This window comes from Carassius auratus, chromosome 29, assembly GCF_003368295.1.
Source record: "Carassius auratus strain Wakin chromosome 29, ASM336829v1, whole genome shotgun sequence".
Taxonomy (NCBI): Eukaryota; Metazoa; Chordata; class Actinopteri; order Cypriniformes; family Cyprinidae; genus Carassius; species Carassius auratus.
The window spans coordinates 13,212,601-13,235,446 of record NC_039271.1 but is presented as its reverse complement, the minus strand read 5'-3'; the positions used below and the strand labels follow the sequence as shown (position 1 = coordinate 13,235,446).

The window sequence follows — 22,846 nt, the reverse complement described above, 5'->3', positions numbered from 1 at the left end:
TTTTATCCACCACTCTCTTATAGCTTAAAGGGAATCCAAAGTGCACCCAAACACCAGACCTGTTGGTTATTGGAGGATCTTTTATTTCTGGTCTGCTAAATGCATTAGCCATTTTGCAACGAGCCTTCAGCGCGTGCTGAGTGAGTGAGCGCCTGACTGAGTAGCCTAACATAAACATATAACTATAAGTTGGTGTTTTTTTCTTCTTCGGGAGTGTCAGGGGCATTGCCTGTTACGTTGTTTGGGTTATTGGGCTACCTTGTTGAACGCATATCATTATATTTCTCTTTTTTTTTCAAATATAATAAATTAGTCCAACGAACCGTTTGGTACACATAATGCGTAGCGCGTACTGAACCGAAAGCCTCGTACCGAACGGTTCAATACGAATACGCGTATCGTTACACCCCTAATATAGGCAGTTTGAGTGCTGTGGAGAGATACAGAGGAGACTGTTGACAACTGAATTGTTGAATAAAGTCATTATTTTTGTTTTCTTCGCTTACAAAAAGTATTCTCGTCACTTCATAACGTTATTGTTAAACCACTGATGGCAGATGGACTACTCTGATGACGTCTTTCATACTTTTTTGGACCTCCTTGTTTTCATCCAAAATATCTTAAATTGTGTCCTGAAGACGAACAAATCTTTTACAGGTTTGGAACAATATGGGGGTAAGATTGAGCTAATGTTAACGGACTGTTGCCATAATGTCTAAAATTCAACTCACAGAAATGCAGTTAGCCCAGCTGAAAGACTTGCTAGATGTAGCAAGTCACTAGAATAATTTGGAGAGGTCTGAAATGGTTTACATGGTGGAAAATGGAAGCATTTTTCTTTTCTCCATCTTACCACAGAGAGCAGACCAGAACAGAATTCAAATCAATTCCTTGCTGATTTGTATTTTTGACTATCTGGGCTCTGACCGACTCAATCAACTCAGTTTAATACTGCGTGTGGGTTCAAAGAGATACTTTTTTACAGCACAGCTCAATATCCCTGCCTTGCCAGAGCCATCATGAAACCACGGCGGATTAATTTGTGTAGGAGATCATGTTACAGAGCTTGGCAAACCCTCCTTCCAAACAAAAATTGACTTTTTCTGTTATCGGGCAGATGCCTACGGCTGTCATTGTGTTTTCTTCTCACTCTCTGGAGTGAAATAAACTCTAACACAGACAGACGGCAGGTGTCTGCCCGCCGCCACCCTGGGTAAACCCATTTACCCTTCTCCCTCGCGGAATATTAATGAACGGCTTGTATAGACAAAATGGCATATTTATTTTCATACTTGTTCAATGAACCACTAAATGGCAGTGTGAAGCTCAATCAATATCACTTTGCTGCTTGCAGAGTAGATTCACCAGTAACGGTCCGGGCACCTGTCCTGGGTGCCGCACAGCTGTGGGGGTGCCCAACGGGCTTGGCGTCAATTCCGCGCCATCATCATCTTCATCGACTTGCGCCCACATGCTCGTTAGCTCTCGCCAACTGAACCAATAGGCATCTGTTGGGGTCACGCGGGCATCTCTCGACGGGTTAAAGAGGTCTCAATCTGATTTATAAAGGATGGCGGGTGCGTTTCGAATGTACGATGTACTCTGCCAGACCCTGTTTCAGCCAGCCAGATTTAATCAAGCCGATGTGCGATTTGTCGCGATCTCAGACTAATTGTGTCAGTACAGATGTCACATTCTAGATGGGTAAAAACTTGTGCCAGCATTGGAGATAAAACTTGTTATCTGCTGACTGACATGGAGAATGAAGGAAGTCTTGCATGTAATTGCGTGAGTCAGGCAGTGATAGGTTTTGTTTGGTTGGCTGAGTGTCTATTGACTTCCCCTGTTCAACAAATGAGGAAATGTGTTTGAGTAACAGGTGCTCAAGAAGAATAGTTCGGTCGGTTTTATTTCTTTTTGTCACTTTTTTGATACTAGTTTTTTCCCTCTGTTACTCTCGTTTTTGATTTGCAGTAGTCTCAGACATCACACCCGTGAACCACCCACAGTCTGTCCTGGTGCATGATGCAAGCAGAACTGGAAAGCTTTGTGCTGATCTGGCAAGCTCTAATCTTACTGGCTCGGTTTACAAAGGGTTTTGTGTTCGTCCACCCGTATGCCAGGTTCGTGTTAAATCTTTGAAAAAGTTTCGTTAGAGTAGAAAGTTAACTAATTAACTTTACAAATTAATGTATTTAATCATTTCGTCAGTATATAATCCACTAGGAGAACTTTTTATATTGTGTGCTTTTTTCTTTCTTTTCTTGAACTATGGGGCTTCTAGAAAGTAAACTCTCCTACTTTAAATTCTCACTACTTTAATTTTCCACTAACATTCAATCAGTCCGTTAGTTTATCAGTGTATGTACATGCGTCACAAGATAATTCTGTAATTAATTTTGAAAGTAATGAAAAATCCCACCACAGTGTTATTTCTAGCATGTCGCAAATTATTTATAGTGTGTATTATGCATTTTGTGGTATGGATGACAGTGGAAATTAAACTTAATTTTTTTTTTTATTAAATGACATTGTCTGTTGTCTTGGTAAGGCTAAATTGTAGCCAGTATTTTATGCAATATATTTTTTTTATGCATTATTTAAAATCTAATAATAAAATAAGACTTTTAATATTAATAAATTAATAAAATTATCATGCTAAATAAAGATTAACCAACTAAATAAGTAGTATAAATTTGACCATTATATAACAAAAACAAGAAGTTGATATCCTTTGATGTTGATGAAAATCAAATGCTAGGCATAAAACTGGCCGAATTTGAAGAAACAACCAGTTAAGTTTGTTTAATAATCCTAATACTTTTACTTTTGGATAGACGAACCTCAATATCTATGCAATTTGTTTTTTTTTCAATTTTTTTCTTTTCTTGGTTGTCTTTGAAAGTATTTTCTACACCATATTGTTGTGCTGTAATTAGTAGCTTTACACGTTAGTCCGGTGCTCTCTTCCTGTCAAAGTGGGCTGTTCATGACCAGAAAAGGCTGCAATGAGCAGGTCTGGCTCTACAAGACCAGCTCTGTAGCTTGTATTTATCAGCTATAAATAACATTATATGAATATCTTGGCATTAGCAATTTTACATAAGCAGATAAATACATTTTCAGCATGTCTACAGACATGGGCTTGAGAATGCATCAATACATTTCCCCTCACTTATTAATTGTCGGTTCCACTAGTGTGACACAAATGTATTGCTTGTGGAATCCACAGTCACCCTATCGCCATGGCAACTGTAGCAATGACTGAGGAGAGGCCACTCCGTTAAAATATGGCCAAATGTATCTCATGAGATGTCTGGATTGAGGCCGGGATCACTGCGGTGAACTGCAGCTGAACCGATGAGCTGCATCGCTGTATTACTTTATAGGATTTGTAGCAGTTGTCAACCCAGAAAATCATCGCACACGGGATGCAAGCTGCTAAATGTATTCCTTTTTTTTTTTTTTTGGACTTTACCCATTATTTATTTATTATCAGTTAGAGAAAGAGAGAGAGAGAGAGAGAGAGATCGAGAGAGAGAAAAAAGGGAACATTACGGCTTTGATAATGATCTAATCCTGGTGTGTGCTGACAACTGTTTTTGTAGGCAGGCCTTTTGAGCCCGTTTCCTCTAGTTGTTATTACAGCACAGGAGCTTATATTTATTAAAAGAAGTGCATCTCTGAGATTAATGAGCTTGATAAAGAGCACATCTAACGTGTGCTAGCATAACACAAGATGGGAGTGATTTCAGAGATTTCCCCTCCCTCCTAAAAGCAAAGCCTAGTTACATGGCCCTGAGATCTAAGCTGCAATTCAGATTTTCGTTTAATTTTTCATGAATGTCATTAATGCTTTAAGACTGTCCTGGGAAAAATTTACATTTAATGGTCATGGTAATAGAGCTAATGACTAGGACTTCAAATTCTCAGGCACCCCGTGTTTCACCACGATTGCACTGCCAAAAAGTAATCAATAAAATGAATCAATTTGTTTTAGAGATTTATTTTGTTTGTTTTTTTTACATTTAGTAAATGCTTAAAACATTATATTTTATTAGATCTGCGCTCAAAACAGGACATAGGACAAACATATCAACTGAGGATAGGTGATATTGGTTTTTGTGTTTTTCCTTCGCTTTTGGTAGAGCGCAGGAGGCTGTTCATAATGGAAGCTGTGAGTGCAGGAAGCTTCTGATGTAAAGTCGATATTGGACTTGATTTTGATTACAAAGTCAGAGATGCTCCATTTTTCTTTGGGAAGTTGCTGGTGGTAGAAATATGGGTGTTCTTCAGAGCTCTTTCAGCTACAGCTCTCAACCTCTCTCTCTGATAACACATAGAGTTTTGTTTTTGGTGAGCTCTAAAGTATCCTGCGACATACATACATACATACACATACACATGCATGAATAGCTCATTTTTGAATGTTCGTCAGGGGAGAAAGATACTGCTAATAGCATCATGCTTACCAGTTAAACCTGACTTTTTACTTTTGGCTGGAAAATAAATGCAGCAAAATGTCATTTTATTTCATTTGACAAATCTAGTACATATGAAACAATATCCCCCAGCCCCCAGAGAGACCTTTTGAAAACAACTGTTGTAAAGAATAGAGACAAAAAAAAAAAAAAAAAATAAAAAACCCAAACTGACTGTTTGGCTCTGTGTTTTGACAGGTGGTTAACTTGTCAAGCTAGCTTTTTGATAAAGATCTTCATTGTGCCATTTGCACCATGATTAGCAGTGTTGCCCAAAAAGAATATTGCATTCTTTCTTTAGCAAGCTTTCATTCATTCATCTGCAAATAAACGTATTAAATGATGGCCAATTCTGTATTATAATATTGCCAGAGGGAAAACAGGTTTTCCCTACTCTTCTCTCTTCTGACTACACAACAGCATTGTCACACATACCAAACTTTAGCATGCCTTAAAGGAATCATTACAAAAACATAATGGGGAAAAACTCCCACACATTTTCCACCCAATAATTAAGCCCCCCAATCTAAATAAGTAATTTTTTACAGCTCTGACAATTCTAAGTTCCCATGAGTTCAAGTCCCAGATCTTGGCAAGGTGCCTCAGAGACTTGAAGATGTTCATTAAAATAACTACATCTTGTCTTTTTTCTTGTAAATCATTCTCCCCCCTCCCAAAGCTCATAATTTCCCAGACAATCTGATGCAAATATGTCATGGGTTTGTAGCGCAGACAATTAGGTCCAATTTGTAACTACTGCTGAACTTTCAACTGAATTAAGCCCCGCTAACAGGCATGATAGCGTGTAACAGATTGTAATTCATTAAATCCAAGACAACCGTCGGCAATAAACTAAAAATGTCGTACCATTTTAATAAATGTGTTGCCCAACTGCAGAGGAGTCGATCTGTGTCATTTATATTGTGTTTTCTCTGAGTGTGATCTACATTAAATTTCAGCTCATTAGCGGAGCTTGTTATGATTTATGTTTAATGTCATGTCAATGGCTCAAGTAAATCTAAAAAATGACTTTATGCCCGTCTGGGGTTTTTCCTTGAATCCTCTGCAGCGATAAAGAGATTTATATCCACATATTATCCTCAATCATCTCAAGGACGACAGTCACGGACGTTTCCGACATTCTTTCTGCATCTCTGCACAGTCAATTCGCTCCAGTCAGCAAACAGCAATGCAACAAACAACAATTTCAGTGTTTGCAGCTGGCTCACATGTGGACAGCTGGATATGGAGTCCATTGAATTGGTGGAGACTTGCGCTGTAATCATGAAGAACACATCTCAATGCTTGGCAGCGACAATTTACAAGATGTGCCAGCCAACAGACACATGCATTTAGCACATAATGCCTGCATCTGCTTGAGAGATAACCTGGGCCTTTCTGGTAAAGAAAGAATCAAGTGTTTTGTTTTGTTTTCTCCTCCTCACATTTTCCAAGTGTGTCAAGAGTTCTGAGCATGTTCGGATGTTATTTTCGGAATAGGCAGAAAACAGAAAGATGGTACAGGTGCAGCTCCTTTTACCAGTGACGACTACGTTCCTTCCAATCGTACCGTACCTTGTGCAGTCAAAGGCATGTTTAGATAGGAGCACTGGAGATTTTTGTGTGGCTCTGTGCCGTTTTTCTGTTTATAAAAATGTCACAGTCATATTTACTGTCAACATAAGGGAGTTTACAGCTACAATGTCAGCTTATTCAACAACAACTTCTGCAGGGATGTGCGCCATTCAGAACTGAATTGATGATGTCATTTAAATGATAATCCAGTGCCTGAATTTGAATTGATGCAGCAAACAGGATGCAGAATTGCACTTCAGATTTGAATGTTGGGAAGAAGAATTCACAGAACTAACTTTTATCTAGATTTTAACTAGATTGGTGTTTTTGCACATAAGTAATTTGTTTGTGTTTAGTGTTCTATTATTTCAGGATTTAAAAGGGTTTCTATGTTTTTTGGAGGGTTACCATTGTGTTGAAGAGCAATGCCACATATATACACATATACATACATACACACACACGTTCACATTTGCAACTCTGCTCTGTGTGTTTGCTGGGTAAAAACATCAGAGGATTTTTTTTTGTTGGTATGAAGGAATACAGCAAATGGGCTGATTGAAAATCCTAATTCATTTTCTGCCAGTAGGAGGCACTTTTGGAGCAGCACAAATGGCATTTTCCCCAGAAAACAACTGTAATCGCAGACTCAAATGAAATGACTTTATAGTGCTTATATATTTCTTCTAAACTTGCACTGACCATGCATTCAGTTTCCTCATTTAAAATTGGTTCAAATTTGTTGGGTGTTAGAGTGTAAACATGGCCTATTCAATTCAAATCCACATTCACATTAATTGAAAGATAACTAATTCTACAATTCAGATTATTTGGTAGCGTATCTCAGCCTCTGGCAGAATAAAGTTAATCAAATCTGCAACAAAATTGGTGAAATGACAATAAAGCTTTCCCTCATTGGGCGTCAAATATAATATAAAACAATGTCTTCGACTGCAGTCCCACCAGAGGTCTTTACCGTCAGGCCATTAAGGACTGTGCTAACTGACTGCATCTTAATCTTCCCTATTTTGGAGGGAGTCAGAACACCAAGATCTCTATCAGAGTTGGCCCACTTTAACTTTAATCACCTTTAATGCACTTAAAGCGGCTTAATACAAATGAACAGGGCACCGAATAACTCTCTCGGCATTAGGTAAAATCCTGGCCTGCCCTATCATAAGCACTTGAATGACAGGTGAATCAAAAGCCAGTTATTAGGTATGCAAAAAGTGGCCCCGCAGACCAGTTTGGGCTTTACTGGCGGGTGGGAGATCATCTCAGCATCCGTGAAGGGAATAGCGATCCACTTTCTATTGTATGTCGTATGCGGCCCTTAAACACAGCACAAAGCAAGAGATGATAAACCACAAAGTTTTCAGGAACAAGAACGCGGGACTTCCCACAAAGGTCTGGTGCTTTTGAATTAAGCCTGACAGACCATTTCCAGCACATATATAGTAAATAGACCCATCAGCCCATGCAATGCACCGACTCCATATCCACTTTCTTTGTAGGACCACATTCATTTAAGACTAGTGTTTTCATTACCCTGGATACATAAAAAAAAAAATTCATCCAAACTTACAGCATTTTTGTCCTGCAAAAACTGAGCTTTTTGAATACTATTTTCTAAGTGGTTATTTTTGTGTTATCGTGAAACTGTAGAAAGGTATTTGTCATTAGTCATGTGACGCAAACTCTAATGATATCTATGTTTATATCTATGTGCCTATGTTGATTTCACTTTTACAAATAAGTGTTACTAAGATACATTTTCATATTACAATCCTGCAAAAACAACAGTTTACTCTCAATTGCCGTCCTGAGGCAAAACATCAGGCAAATTGCATTTTATTGCACACACTGAATAGTGATTGAGTGTGACCTGGGTTCAGCAGTAAGTGGTAAGATGTTTTGAAAAAAAAAAAAAAAAACTGATTTCAAATGTATCCAGGTTAATGTAGACATAGCCTAATTTAGAGAAGTTTATGCAAGCAGTCGAGGAAGAAACTGTATTAATATGTCACAAAGACTTGTCAGCAGGGGGAGCCATAACAGGTCGGGCTACTAAGGAACATCAGTCTTTATTGCTTGGACATGAGTTCCCATTATAAGCACAGAGTATAATTACAATGCATTTCTCCAAGCCATGGTCAATGAAGGCTTCCATTCAGTCTGCTTATGGCGCTGTCACATCTCTTCTCATGAAGCATTGCCCTTACATTTGTTATCTGTGGCATGTTGCGATTAGCTCTGTCACTAGGGTTGTATTAATGAGACATAAACAGATGAAAGAGGCTCCTCTCGCTCTCTCTCTCTCTCAGGGTTAAAGCACACACACATCTCTTTTGCTATCGTAGAATTTCACAGCGCTGTATGTTGATAGGCGAAGAAATGCTTTGGATGTAAATGAGTGTTAGTGCTGACCATATAGAACAGCAGAACAGCCCCTGATGCCCTGTAATCATTCAGCTCTGAACTCCACATATCTCTTGTAGATCCAAGCTTCCTCTGGCGCTCCCCTCCCCACCATTTCTCAGCTTGACGCTGGAGGATGTGAGCATTAGCCTGCGGTATTTAACCCTGCGGCAAAACCCCACCATCACTCACACAAAACACCATTGATTTCTAAGCTAAAGATGGCTAACTTTGTACTCACTCTGAACGAAGGGGGGAAAAAAGACGTGAAAGAAAAATGCTAAAAAAGTTTTCTGCAGTTAATTTTGTTCATTTGATCCTGACTTATCAAATTTGACAGGTAAGAGGGTCTCTGATACAGAGAGGGAAATTAAGATTTCTATTGTGAAATCAAGGTTATAACTCATTTTCCATCATTCATTCAACACCTCTACGCCACTGAAATATTATGCTGGGATACCATGTTTTGCTGTTATACAGTAGGTGGCACTGTTACAGATATTCTAAAATCGAACAGCACATCCCGTTCCAAAATCAAGTGAAGGGTACGACTTGTGTAAACCAGGAGTGGCTAGAATTTTATAATGCTCAAGTATGCTGACATGATTATGAAACATTCAGCAGCATGTAGCAGAAATGACTCGAACCAGAAAAATTAAAGAGTCGATCAGGGCTGTGGCTGAGACATGAGCCAAATTCCTCAGTAAGGCAACAGGAAGTCATAAAACATTCAAAGACGCTCGTTCAGTGAGTCACAGGGCGCCTCAGTGATCAGCCATGAAACAGTGATTCTGTTCAAATTCCCTTTAAAATCTAGTATACCATTGAATAAAGACTGAATACATAAGCTTAAGCAACAAAATAGTTTAATTTTGTTCAACCAAGTCTAGCAGACCAGTGAAATTTTTGCCATTAAGTGTAGCAATAGCATATTTAGAAACAATTTAGAAATAGTACATTTCAGAAATTCAGGAAGCTTATAGGTGCTGGAAACTTCTGTAAAGTGTTTTTTAAGTAAAACACAATACAGTCAATTACATTCAGAACATTGGAAACACTGACTATTAGAAAACATCTCTCTGTTGCTTCAGAGGCCATAACATACTAAGTCCAAATCTCAATAACCTTGGCCAAAACAATAAAGAGTTCAACATAAACTGCCAGTTGCACCAACAAAATAATACATAGTTCAACAAAGTGTAAAGTCCACGCTAGCTGCTATATGTTTTGCGTTGAGGTGATACTTGAGGTTCGATGTGCTGCGGTGATATGCGCGAACGCTAGTTGGTGCTTCAGTATAATCGGTCCGCCGAAAATCATCCAGTGAGAAACGTTCCGCGGTGCAAAAATAAGTTATTAAAAATGCGGGAAATTTTTTTCTGTAATTCCCTTTAAAATCTAAGGAATTTAAAGGGAAATGTTTGGCGGACCGATTATACTGAAGCACCAACTAGCGTTCGCGCATATCATATTTATATATTTATATAATCAAAATGTAATATCAAACAACTGAAAATATGCCACATTCTAGGTTCTTCAAAGTATTCACCTTTTGATTTGATTACTGCTTTGCACACTCTTGGCATTCTCTTGATGAGCTTCAAGATGTAGTCACCTGAAATGGTCTTCCAACAGTCTTGAAGGAGTTCCCCCGAGAGATGCTTAGTACTTGTTGGCCCTTTTGTCTTCTGTCTGCGGTCCAGCTCACCCCTAAACCATCTCGATTGGGTTCAGTTCCGGTGACTGTTGAGGCCAGGTCTTCTGGCGCAGCACCCCATCACTCTCCTTCTTGGTCAAATAGCCCTTGATGCCTTCAGTGTGACTCTACAATTTTCATAGTCATGAAAATAAAGAAAACTCTTTGAATGAGAAGGTGTGTCATATTGTGAATGAACATTTTGGTCTGTGCTGTATGTATGTATGTATGTATATATATATATATATATATATATATATATATATATATATAGTAAAGATTTTCTTTTTCTGTACAAACAGAGACCTTTTCTTTTGATATATTCACTGTTTTCATATTCAGAAAACAAAATGTTTTGGGCATCATAAAAGATTTTTGAATATGAGAATTCATAGTGGCAGAATGGCAGCTTAAGAATTATACTCTTATAAGGAAAGGGTTAAGGGTGAGTTATTAGTCAAATTTTTTAGAAATTGTCAATATTTATTCCCTTCGGATATGCCAATATTATATTTTTCTGTGGAAGCTGACATACTGTTTGGCTTTAGAAATGGATTTTAGGGTAAATGTTGTATGTGGAGAAAGAAGTCTTCCTGAAATCACAAAATCTAACAACATCCAAGTCTGGAACAAGACTGAGTGAATTGGGTGAGTACAAAATAAAAAAATGAGAATTTTTGGATGATATATTGCTTTAAATACACAGAAATCTAAGAGATGACACTGGCTGAGATGTAAAAGATGAAGTGAGTACCTGCAGAGGAGAGGTTCTGTCTTTCACCTTGTACTTTTCAAGTCAAAAGTCCTTGTACTCATCTCTACACTTGTAAACTCACTCAGTTTGATCCAGTCACACACTGGCATGTGTGCAAAACATAGGTGCGCTCACTGAGAGAGCTCAGCAGGCAAACGTTGTATGACATTCTGTCTGCTTAGGACTTTTTGTATTTATTTATTTCATTAGCTATATGATTTCTACTGATATTTAAAGGTACATTTTGTAAAAGATTGTGAGCTTTGCCATTACAGGAAAACATTACATTTAAAAAAAATGTATTAAAATGTAATTATTATAAATTTATTTTGATGTTTCATGTGAGGAAGTCATCTTATAAATATGCATGTATTTGAACTGCATAAGGAGCTTTCTGGTATGAATTAATAATTTGATGGTCTAAGTGAAATTCAACAGGTACAGTATTGTTCAAAATAATAGCAGTACAATGTGACTAACCAGAATAATCAAGGTTTTTCGTATATTTTTTTATTGCTACGTGGCAAACAAGTTACCAGTAGGTTCAGTAGATTCTCAGAAAACAAATGAGACCCAGCATTCATGATATGCACGCTCTTAAGGCTGTGCAATTGGGCAATTAGTTGAATTAGTTGAAAGGGGTGTGTTCAAAAAAATAGCAGTGTGGCATTCAATCACTGAGGTCATCAATTTTGTGAAGAAACAGGTGTGAATCAGGTGGCCCCTATTTAAGGATGAAGCCAACACTTGTTGAACATGCATTTGAAAGCTGAGGAAAATGGGTCGTTCAAGACATTGTTCAGAAGAACAGCGTACTTTGATTAAAAAGTTGATTATAGAGGGGAAAACCTATAAAGAGGTGCAAAAAATGATAGGCTGTTCAGCTAAAATGATCTCCAATGCCTTAAAATGGAGAGCAAAACCAGAGAGACGTGGAAGAAAACGGAAGACAACCATCAAAATGGATAGAAGAATAACCAGAATGGCAAAGGCTCAGCCAATGATCACCTCCAGGATGATCAAAGACAGTCTGGAGTTACCTGTAAGTACGGTGACAGTAAGAAGACATCTGTGTGAAGCTAATCTATTTTCAAGAATCCCCCGCAAAGTCCCTCTGTTAAAAAAAAAGGCATGTGCAGAAGAGGTTACAATTTGCCAAAGAACACATCAACTGGCCTAAAGAGAAATGGAGGAACATTTTGTGGACTGATGAGAGTAAAATTGTTCTTTTTGGGTCCAAGGGCCACAGGCAGTTTGTGAGACGACCCCCAAACTCTGAATTCAAGCCACAGTACACAGTGAAGACAGTGAAGCATGGAGGTGCAAGCATCATGATATGGGCATGTTTCTCCTACTATGGTGTTGGGCCTATTTATCGCATACCAGGGATCATGGATCAGTTTGCATATGTTAAAATACTTGAAGAGGTCATGTTGCCCTATGCTGAAGAGGACATGCCCTTGAAATGGTTGTTTCAACAAGACAATGACCCAAAACACACTAGTAAACGGGCAAAGTCTTGGTTCCAAACCAACAAAATTAATGTTATGGAGTGGCCAGCCCAATCTCCAGACCTTAATCCAATTGAGAACTTGTGGGGTGATATCAAAAATGCTGTTTCTGAAGCAAAACCAAGAAATGTGAATGAATTGTGGAATGTTGTTAAAGAATCATGGAGTGGAATAACAGCTGAGAGGTGCCACAAGTTGGTTGACTCCATGCCACACAGATGTCAAGCAGTTTTAAAAAACTGTGGTCATACAACTAAATATTAGTTTAGTGATTCACAGGATTGCTAAATCCCAGAAAAAAAAAAATGTTTGTACAAAATAGTTTTGAGTTTGTACAGTCAAAGGTAGACACTGCTATTTTTTTGAACACACCCCTTTCAACTAATTGCCCAATTGCACAGCCTTAAGAGCGTGCATATCATGAATGCTGGGTCTCATTTGTTTTCTGACAATCTACTGAACCTACTGGTAACTTGTTTGCCACGTAGCAATAAAAAAATATACTAAAAACCTTGATTATTCTGGTTAGTCACATTGTACTGCTATTATTTTGAACAATACTGTAATTCAGTCTAACCATGAAGAAAAAGTTCTCTAACTTCCTGTGAAGCACAAGTTGGCTTCTGGAGGCTGACTTTGTGACCTTTGATGAAGTAGCCTAAAACTCTTCTTTCCTCAGAGCAGGTATAGGGCCTTGTCTCTCTGCGGTTGTGTTCTTTATTGAGCCATAAACTTTTGTATTAACGGAAGAAGCCTGCAGGAGAGGCAGAAAACAATAAACACTTGTCTTTTTCATCTCCCTCTCCTCTCTAAATGGATCTAATTAGCTCAAAGCAAAGATCTAGAGCAGTCCTGTATTGGTGTGCTGAAAACCAACATTTACCTTGCAATTGATCCACTCACAGTACGGAGACAGAGGATGTGGAAAAGATGGACAGCTCATGCAGGAAAAAAAACAATCTCCCGAGTGAGCTTTAAACAATGTTTTTGCGTTGTTTCCATGGCTTGGTCTTTGTACAGAGCAGAAAGATATGGCTTAGCTTTTGTTGCAGTGTGATATCCCACTGGAAGTGCTCTTTCAGGATACATGCCGTGAGGGCTCTGATTGGCTGTTGGTACGTGTCCTAGGGCTCTGATTGGGTGCTGGTGCACATTGAGCCCTGCTTCTGTGCTCAGTTGAAGGTATATTCTCTGGAATGGGAATGGGTTTCATTTGCACTAACTTAATAAAGGTGCATTCTTTGCTCTGACAGTTACTCTACAGTTTTTTTTAGATTGCTAAACGACAGTGAGGACAAGTGGCGCTACAGTACATGTGCAAAACTCTAACTACAGTCTGCACTACCAAGAGTCACCTGAGCTAAACAGTTCACATCACCTGCAAAACTCATTCCAAGCAACAACTTGGACTCTCAACAACTCAAAACAGGCTCAGTGCAGCCAAACACTATACACAACCCTTACTGAGATAACACACACTGTCACTCAGAACACACTGAGAGGAAAAACACTAGCATCAAACACCAATACTAAGTTGACCATATGAGCCATTTTCCCAGGACGCGTCCTTGCCAGGATTTTTATTTTGCCTAAAATATCCAGATTTTGACTGCTTGTGATGTGCAGATCGATCATTGTATGACATTCATAAGAGAGACATTCAGAGAGCAGAGCAGACAGCTCCTTATGCATTAAAATCACTCTCTTGGTACTTTGGTGTCATACAATGATCGGTGCGCAGTGACACTTCAAGTAGAATGAACGAACAAACACCTAACATGTATGTGTATTTGTATTGCTTTGATCGTTCTCTGTAGATCTCACCTTCTCACATGCCACGATTGGTTGATTATGTACCATACCTGCATGTTATTGGTCAAACTACTTTGGATGTTTTAGGCAATATGTTTAAGCGTCCTGGGAATATGACTCATATGGTCACCCTAACCAATACGGAAAATACAAACTTTTCATCTTTACAGTTTGAACAATTTCAGTGACTTCATACAAGTAATATTTTCTTCAAAGAAAAAAGCAAAATACTTTCACATAATTTATTAAAATTTTTAGAACATAATTAAAGTAAATGAAAATTAGCAGTTTGCTTCAATAGTCTGTAGTAATTTATGGAATTACAGTAATGAGGACAAAAAAGGTAGAAACTAAAAGTACATACTGAATTTTAGACAAATAATTGAGGGGCTAATCCTGAAATTGCAATCAGCAGTGTTTGAAAGGCACAAGACTGAAATCTATTCTGTTTTGAATGTGTGGTTCACAGTTTTGACAGCAGTGTGTTAGCATTTGAACAAAATGCTGTAAATCCGCAGTGTTTTAACCCTAACCCTAACCCTAAATGTGGTGAAGACCACTTGAAGTTCAAACCGAGCATCGGAATGGGGAAGAAAGGGGATTTAAATGAGTATTCAAAAACTGGTGATCTACTGGGATTCACACACACAACCATCTCTAAGGTTTACAGAAAATGGTCAGAAAAAGAGAAAATATCCAGTGAGCGGCAGTTGTGTGAACGAAATGCCTTATTGATGTCAGAGGTCAGGGGAAAAAAGGAACAGGACAGACTGGTTAAGAGAGAATACAGGAAAAGTAACTCAAATAATCACTCGTTACAACCAAGTTATGTAGAATACCATCTCTGAACGCACAACACGTCAAACCCTGAAGTAGATGGGCTACAGCAGCAGAAGACCACACCGGATGCCGCTCCTGTCAGCTAAGAACAGGAAACGGAGGCTACAATTCACACAGGCTCACCAAAATTGGACAATAGAAGACTGGAAAAATGTTGCCTGGTCTGATGAGTCTCGATTTCTGCTGCAACATTCAGATGGTATTCAGAACATTTCAGGCTGGTTTTGTGTTTTGTGTATGCATGAAAATATACATCTTTAGAGCATCATCATATTTGAGGGTCCTTTACATCACAACATTTGAATACCCCTGGTACATATGATACTCTTGGGTGACTAATGACTCTGATAAAAAGATTTTTGATTTCTATTAATATCCTTCTCTGTTTTACTCTTAAACAGCTGGTGATAAACTTGTGGACACATCTAGAATCTTTTTTTTTTTAACAAGACCATAAAAGAGAAAAATGTTCACAAGCCACCCATAACATCTATTTTGAGGCTTTGATGCTGCCTATAATACACAAACTCGTTTGCAATGTGCACTGCTTCATTAATCATAAAATGCAGCTGTGCTGCTGATTAGGAGAGTCCCTGCAGGCCCACCACGCCATTAAAAGACCCCAAACAAAAGAGTAAGAGATGCTCCTACACCAGTTGCTCTGGTCGAGGCTTTCATGTTCCGATTCGTTATAGAAAACACAATGTTAAATGCTTGAAAAGTCAGACCTTGCAGCAGATGTGGTTACCATTGGGACTTCAAAGCACTAGATAAACAAGCAAACACACGCTCGCGTATTACACTAAAACGACATTATTATTGTTTGTAGAGGAGCCACTTCACTATGCCGCTGTTATGAAGTTCCATTAAGACTCACAGCATCTGAGACTTCAATTTGCAATGATTTCCCCTCTTGTGCTTCTGAGAGACCTATTTAAGTGAATATTTATATATATCAAGTTTGGAATTGTGCCATTGCTACCGCTTCAAAGAGTCATTTCCTTCTGATGTTCTCGCTTGCATTCACGCATGTCGGACTTTTAAGGAATATACGTCTTATCATACTCATTTTTACAGCAATCTGACTGATAGCCACATGTTCATGGAGCCGCATGATACATGTAGCCATGGGCCCTGAAGACCTCGTGAAATACATTTGTGTGTGATGCACACATGGGAATCTGTGCTCTCATTAATTACACTCTGCTCTCATTCAGTCAAGTCCCCGAGCTTGTGCCGAGATAAAATTCTCATTATGCAAGCGACTAAATTGAAATGACTGACGTAGACGCGTGGAGTCCGTTTGTTTCCTTACGGCTCTCGTTTGACCTTCTTATTTATATTTACTTATTCAAACAAACACACTTTTGCGGAGGCAACTAACTAAAATAGAGATTCTTAACGCATCGGAGCATGTAATTTGTTTAAACGCGATTATGGATGAGCGTGAACTAGCAACGGTAAGTGCTAAAGTGAATTACGGGGGTGAGTGTTTGTAGGACTATCCTCTCATACATTTGAGACTCAATATATTACCCAGCGTGTGCAACCGTGTGTTTATAACCTGATCGGTGAAAGTGTGTTTCTTTGCAGGTGTGTATGAGCACGTGTTTCTGGGCAAGTGTGTATGACAGTGTGTCGCCAGGGGAAATTTATCCTGCACATGGAAACCCCATTGTTTATTCATGCCAACTAAATTGAAGTGAGCATCTCTGTATTCTCTCCGCTCTGTTCCCGAGCGGATACGGCGAAAGAGTGTTAAAAAAATGAATAGAGAGAATGAAAAGGGGGAGGAAGAAACAAGACAGAAGGAGAGGGAAGGTAGAAAGTCTTGATTCTTTTTTCTTTAGGTTATACGTCTGCAGGATTGGCCATAGAGAGAATAATAAGACCCATTTGTCCATATTAAAGGGATTGAGAGAGGCCTAACCACTCCAAATAAAAATCCAATCTTTGCTTTAAAGTGAGGGCCAGGGAAAGGTGGAGAGAGAGAAACACTGAGGTATAGAAAGACAACAGAGACTCACCACAGATGCAGTGAGATGCCATTTAAGAGAAAGGGACTTTAATCGGTTACTCGGCAACTGACAGAATTAGAAAGGCACAGATTTAACGAATGGCAAAGCACACACACGCACAGCTTGTAGAAATGAGGACATGCTGTACCATAGACTTTAAGTGCTTTTATAGAAAAGTAATTCTAGATTAATCTCAGTGATAAAAAAAACATTATTTTTTAAAAATAATAAAACTGTTAAAGTTTATCGATCAATAATTTAACCTTCGATGACATCCTCGTACTGCACATCCCTAAAGAAAGGTTTTGCAAGACAGGAAATTTCAATTAACTTCTTGACTTTTGTTTTGTATCAAGTTAATAATAATTAACTGGAGATAAAGATGTGTTACATGCATTTATGTTATTGCCATTTCATCAACCATTTAAAGGGAGGTTTTGGCAAATCCGGCGACAAATTTGTATTTAAAATGATGTATTTAAGTACATACGTGTCTATTAACATTTTTTCATTAAAAAACAACAACCATTTATTACCATTTCAGGAAATATTTAAAAGGGAGCTTTTGTCAGACTTCTCACCTGGCAAATTTGTCCTCAAATATAGCCAAGTATAAATTGGACAGATGTGTTTTTTTATTTTTTTATATTGGTTGTAACTATAACCATATGGGTTCCTAAAGCTCGTTTAAAATAGCAGCAAAGAGGAAATCAACTGGAAATGGCCTGAATTTGTTTGTGACATGTTTATTTGTTAAGCTAAAGCCCCTTTGCCCAACTAATATCACAAAATAATACCACAACACATTCCAAAGCCTTGGCTCTTTAGTTGGACATGGTGCATGGTACCCACGGCACCCATTGAAGCTTCACTGTAGCCACCCACCCTCACACAACACTCGCAGTTAAACATACTGATTCACACCCATCACCACACATACAGAGAGATATGGACAACACAGAAATCCATAAAAAAAAACATGTCTATTTAAAATATGCTCAGCATTGATTCATTCGATGGAATAAAACTGCTACAGTTATGTACAGTATGTATCTGTACACAGTGTTCATTTTGTGATCGTATAAAAGTAAAAATACCAGTGAATATGATTGAAACCGGAGTGTTCAAATTCTCATAATAAAAAAAAAAAATTATGTTGTAATTGTATATTTAGGTTCTGTAGCTTTAAGATTGACTGTATCAGCCACAGGGGGGGTGTAGTTTCCTGTTTCTCTCTTCAATGTCACGAGAGTCAGTCTATTTAGATTATGGAACCTCTGTAATAATTCTGAGCGTATTCACAGATCTCTCTTTCTTTGGATCACAGCAGTCCTGTATGGATTTTATATTCTTAGCTTTAGCTTTAGCTCACCCAAAAAAAATTTTAGTATCTTGATCATAAAAAGAGTGTTATAGCAAAAATTTTTTTTTCTATTTTCTGTAAAACAAAAGATGGGAACTTAAAAAAGCACCATAAATGCCTTCCATATGGTTCATAAGAAATATTCCAAGCACAAAATTAAAGCTACTGTATGTGGAAGATATTTGTAGAGGCCAAAAGTTTGTGGTTGATAATATTTTTTACATTATTTTAATAGAACTCTCTAATGCTCACCAAGGCTGCATTTATTTGATAGAAAGTCAAAATACAATATTTAATATTGTTTCTATTATGAATTTTCAGCAGCCATTATTTTAGTGAAATCATTCTTTAATGCTTCTACGCCAGAAACATTCTATCTTAGTATCAATATGGAAAACTGCTTAACATTAAATATTGGATAATACTGAATGCTGCTTAAAATTTTTGTGGAAGCGGTAATATATTTTTAGAAATTCTTTGATAAATAGAAAGTTCAAAGAACAGCATTTATACTATTTTGTGGCATTAGAAATGTTTTAATCACTATTATTTACTAATGCACTCTTGTAGGATAAACGTTTGAATGATAATATATATTTAAATGTTAAAATGCAGCCCTATCCACTTTTTACAACCAGATATTTTTTTTTTTTTTTTTTTTTCCAGAATGTCATTTTTGGGTGACCTATCCATTGCCGTGTTTCCAAGAAGCATCATAAGACTAAACAGTTTTTTGAAACTATTGGCATCAGCAGTCTCTACAATATACATTGGCTTGATATGCTTTTGGGAAACACAGTCCATAACCTAAAATGGGGCTGGAAGACTGGTCCTCTTCTCATTGCCATCACTGTAATGTCATCCAAGAGAGAAAGCACTGGCTCATTCCTCAGTTTTTTCTGCCATCCAAAAAAAAAAAAAAAAAAAGTGATGCCCTTCACTTCATTTAGAATTTTTTTCTTCATCTTTGCAGTGTTTTCTCTATTTCTATTTTGCAGGGTTTAGAGAGCCAGATGCCTTTAGTTATACAGTAGAAAAAAGGGTTAATTGTGCAAGAGTGCAGTCCACAAAAAGGAAGAAATTTGATTCTCTCTCTCCAGTGGCACACTGTAATTTTCGATACTGTAGCTTTTAATTAGGTGAGTCACCATGAACCCTCAGAGAGCCCAGAGAAAGAGAATGAGTGTGCATTTGCTGATATCTATTCCCATCCCCTTATCTTTGTAGATGTATAATTTTACTGGAACATTTGTATTAATATTAATTTGGGGACATTTCTAAATGTGAATGTATTTATATATCCAATGAGTTTTGGAGTCAAAGAAATCCAAACAATCAAAGCTAAGGATTTTTATTTTTAAACATGTTATGCCCCTATCCTTGATAAGATTGCGTTATCTTTTTTTTTTTTTTTTTCTGACTGTGAAATATGAAATCAAATCTTCAGCGAAGTGGGATGGCAGAAATGATGAGAGGAAAGATTATTTAACTGGCACAAGATTAGAGTCATTTAGTATGTAGCACACTGTAAGGAATGGCATTTAAAGGATTAGTTCACCAGAAAATTAAAATTGGGTTATTTACTTACTCTCAGGTTTCCCAGACCTTAAGCTGTAAGTTTAAACAAAAAATAGATATTTTTCTCAAGAATCTTTATGCAGCGCATGCCATACAATAACAGTTTATAGTCTCCACGGGCTGCCCCCCCAAAAAACTAATAAAAATACACACACACACACACACACACACACACAAATCTCCACTACAAATATGCGGTTATATTTATAGTAAATAAATAAATAAATAAATACATACATAAGCTGGCAGCTGTATTTGCCAGAAATTTACAATGAAAATATGGTGACAATGTTTCAGGTTTTACAAGATGGTTAATACACAACACTAAAATAATACAATAAAGTAATTTACATCACCCTTGTGTGATTTACGAATAAAAATGTGAACAAACAAAATTTACATAAAATATAAATAATATTTGATGTCATGCAAGGACTTCTGGAAACGTCTTTTTACCTTGTAAGGCAATTCATAGCTTTTACTTGCAAAACTGGGAATTTGACAGTATTCTACAGTGAAATTATATCTTTTGATGTTATTATAATTTTTTCACTGTATAAAAGGTAAACTACATTTTTATTCACTGCCCTTTTGTTGAGCATCTACAGCGAGCTCAATGAGTACAAGTTAGTATCTGAACACACTATTGAAAAGAAAAAGAAAAGCTGCCTACAATCCATTCACTCTTCCAGGCCTAATTTTGAAACTAATTTAATAGTGTCTTAAAGGAGCAGCATACTGAGAAACATTACAGGTTGAAATGTTGTCTTGCCACCTGAGTAGACGCATTACTGAAAAGCCCTACTGGCACCCTCCACACCCCAGCTGTTTGCCTCTAATGTGATCTCACATACTCATATGAAAGAGAAGATATTCATATCAAACAAATCATCACCCCACAAAACTGAAAAAGATCAAATAAAAAACCCCAGAGATATATTTTCTGAAAAATACCACGATACATTGGTTATCGCCTTGAAGTTCCTGCAGTTGCATGAAATGATTGGCAGATCAGAACATCATGTTAAATGAACATGTCAACAGCAAAGATGACTTACTCTTCAAGACCCAATTCATTGTTCAAAATAAAAAAAAACTAAATTATAAGAAAATGACAAAATGAAGAATGGGTCAGTGTTATGTTTGGAGAGTTATATCCTAATTTATTCCTAGTTTTTTCTTGCTTGGTTCAAAAATTTTGGAATATGTATAATTATAATGGGCTGACAGATGCTTCAATTTTAGGAACATGCATGAAATTTAGTTTGAATGATTTGCATAAAAAAATTACAGGTGAATATCAATATAAATTTGTGTGTATAGGAGGAAGATGGAAATCTAGCGGGAGAGATTGTGTAATGACTGCCATCATCAGTCTGTCATTCCTTAAAGCTCATTTAAGGCAGAAGCTGCATTTATTCAGATCAAATTATGTAAAATCTCTTTACTTTGTGGAAAGTGTCCTTCTATTCATGAGGACTATGTAGACCTTGCCATCTGTTTGCAGAAGTGCTGAACTGAAGACAGTGGAAACATGAGCTTTAGTGGGACAGTACAGTGAGATCTGAGGAATGGGAGAATGGGTGAGCTGTCAGATGCAGGGCTGTGTGGAAGCACTGTCACTGACATACTTTCCTGAGATTGATTTCTATTTTAGATGTTATTGATTTTGTCTCTGGTCTAGAGGTACATTGTATCCTCACCACTTAATAGTGGTTATTTTCTGTTTTTCAGAGAAAGAGGTTTTGATTGGCCACATTTTAGTATGAATTTTTGGGTGCCGATACCGATATTAGGGAATACAAAAAAAGACATTTGAAACCGATATTCATTATGTGTGGACTATATTATAGTACAGTATAGTCAAAAGTTTGGATACACTTCCCATTCATGTGTCCAAACTTTTGACTGGTACTGTATACAGTACATATAGCCTATATAAACAATATATATACCTAAAAAATGTTTGCCTTGATAACTCAACTGTGGTGATCAAACACATGATGGGACAAACATAGGCCTATGCAGTGGAGACAGGGTATTTAACAATTTAACAATAAACTTTATTATTCAAAATGAGTCTGACATCAGTGCACTTAACAGTAAACTTCACTCCACTTATTATAAATAACTTAACACAAATAGAATATAATATATAACTTGAATTAAGAAATTAAACAAGTTAACGGTGTAGGGCAAGCAAGCTACTGCCAAACCAATAGGGGCAGGTTTATGCAGGAAGCACAGATTTACCTAACGTAAACAATAAACCTCTAAAATTAATAAATAATAATAAAACAGACACACACAAAAAAAATATATATATGAAAAAATTTTGTTGTTTTTTTCTCACAAAGTCTGTGTTGTGTATTTTCTGGTAATCCATTGAACATGCAGAACATTTGTATTTAATGCAGTTTAATATTCATATACACAGTCTATATATAGGATATATATGTACTGAGTTGTTTATTTATAGGCATCAGTTTACTGCATCCAGTGTAGACAACATCCCTGACTATAATGGGTTCTATTCTACATCGGACGCGAGCGTGGCGACAAAATACAATACAATATAAACAATAGCATTGACTGAGTGGCCTTAACACAGGCTTTAATACACCGCAAACGAGTGCCGTAAATGCACAGATCAGCTCTTGTTTTTAACGTCACGGAATTAACCATCCATTCATCATGTCATCATGCAAAACTAAGAAATAGAATTACTCATATTGGCTAAATTATATATCGGTTGGGCTTTAATTACAACCCTCTACATTGCGAGTAAATCGCTTGCATA

At 37.3% G+C, this 22,846-nt stretch overlaps 1 pseudogene; it reads right to left on the bottom strand.

Annotated features, from left to right (window-relative positions):
- The window catches only part of LOC113047742 (uncharacterized), a 66,514-nt pseudogene extending 65,041 nt beyond the window's left edge, over positions 1-1,473 (bottom strand).
- Positions 1,474-22,846: the final 21,373 nt, after the last annotated feature.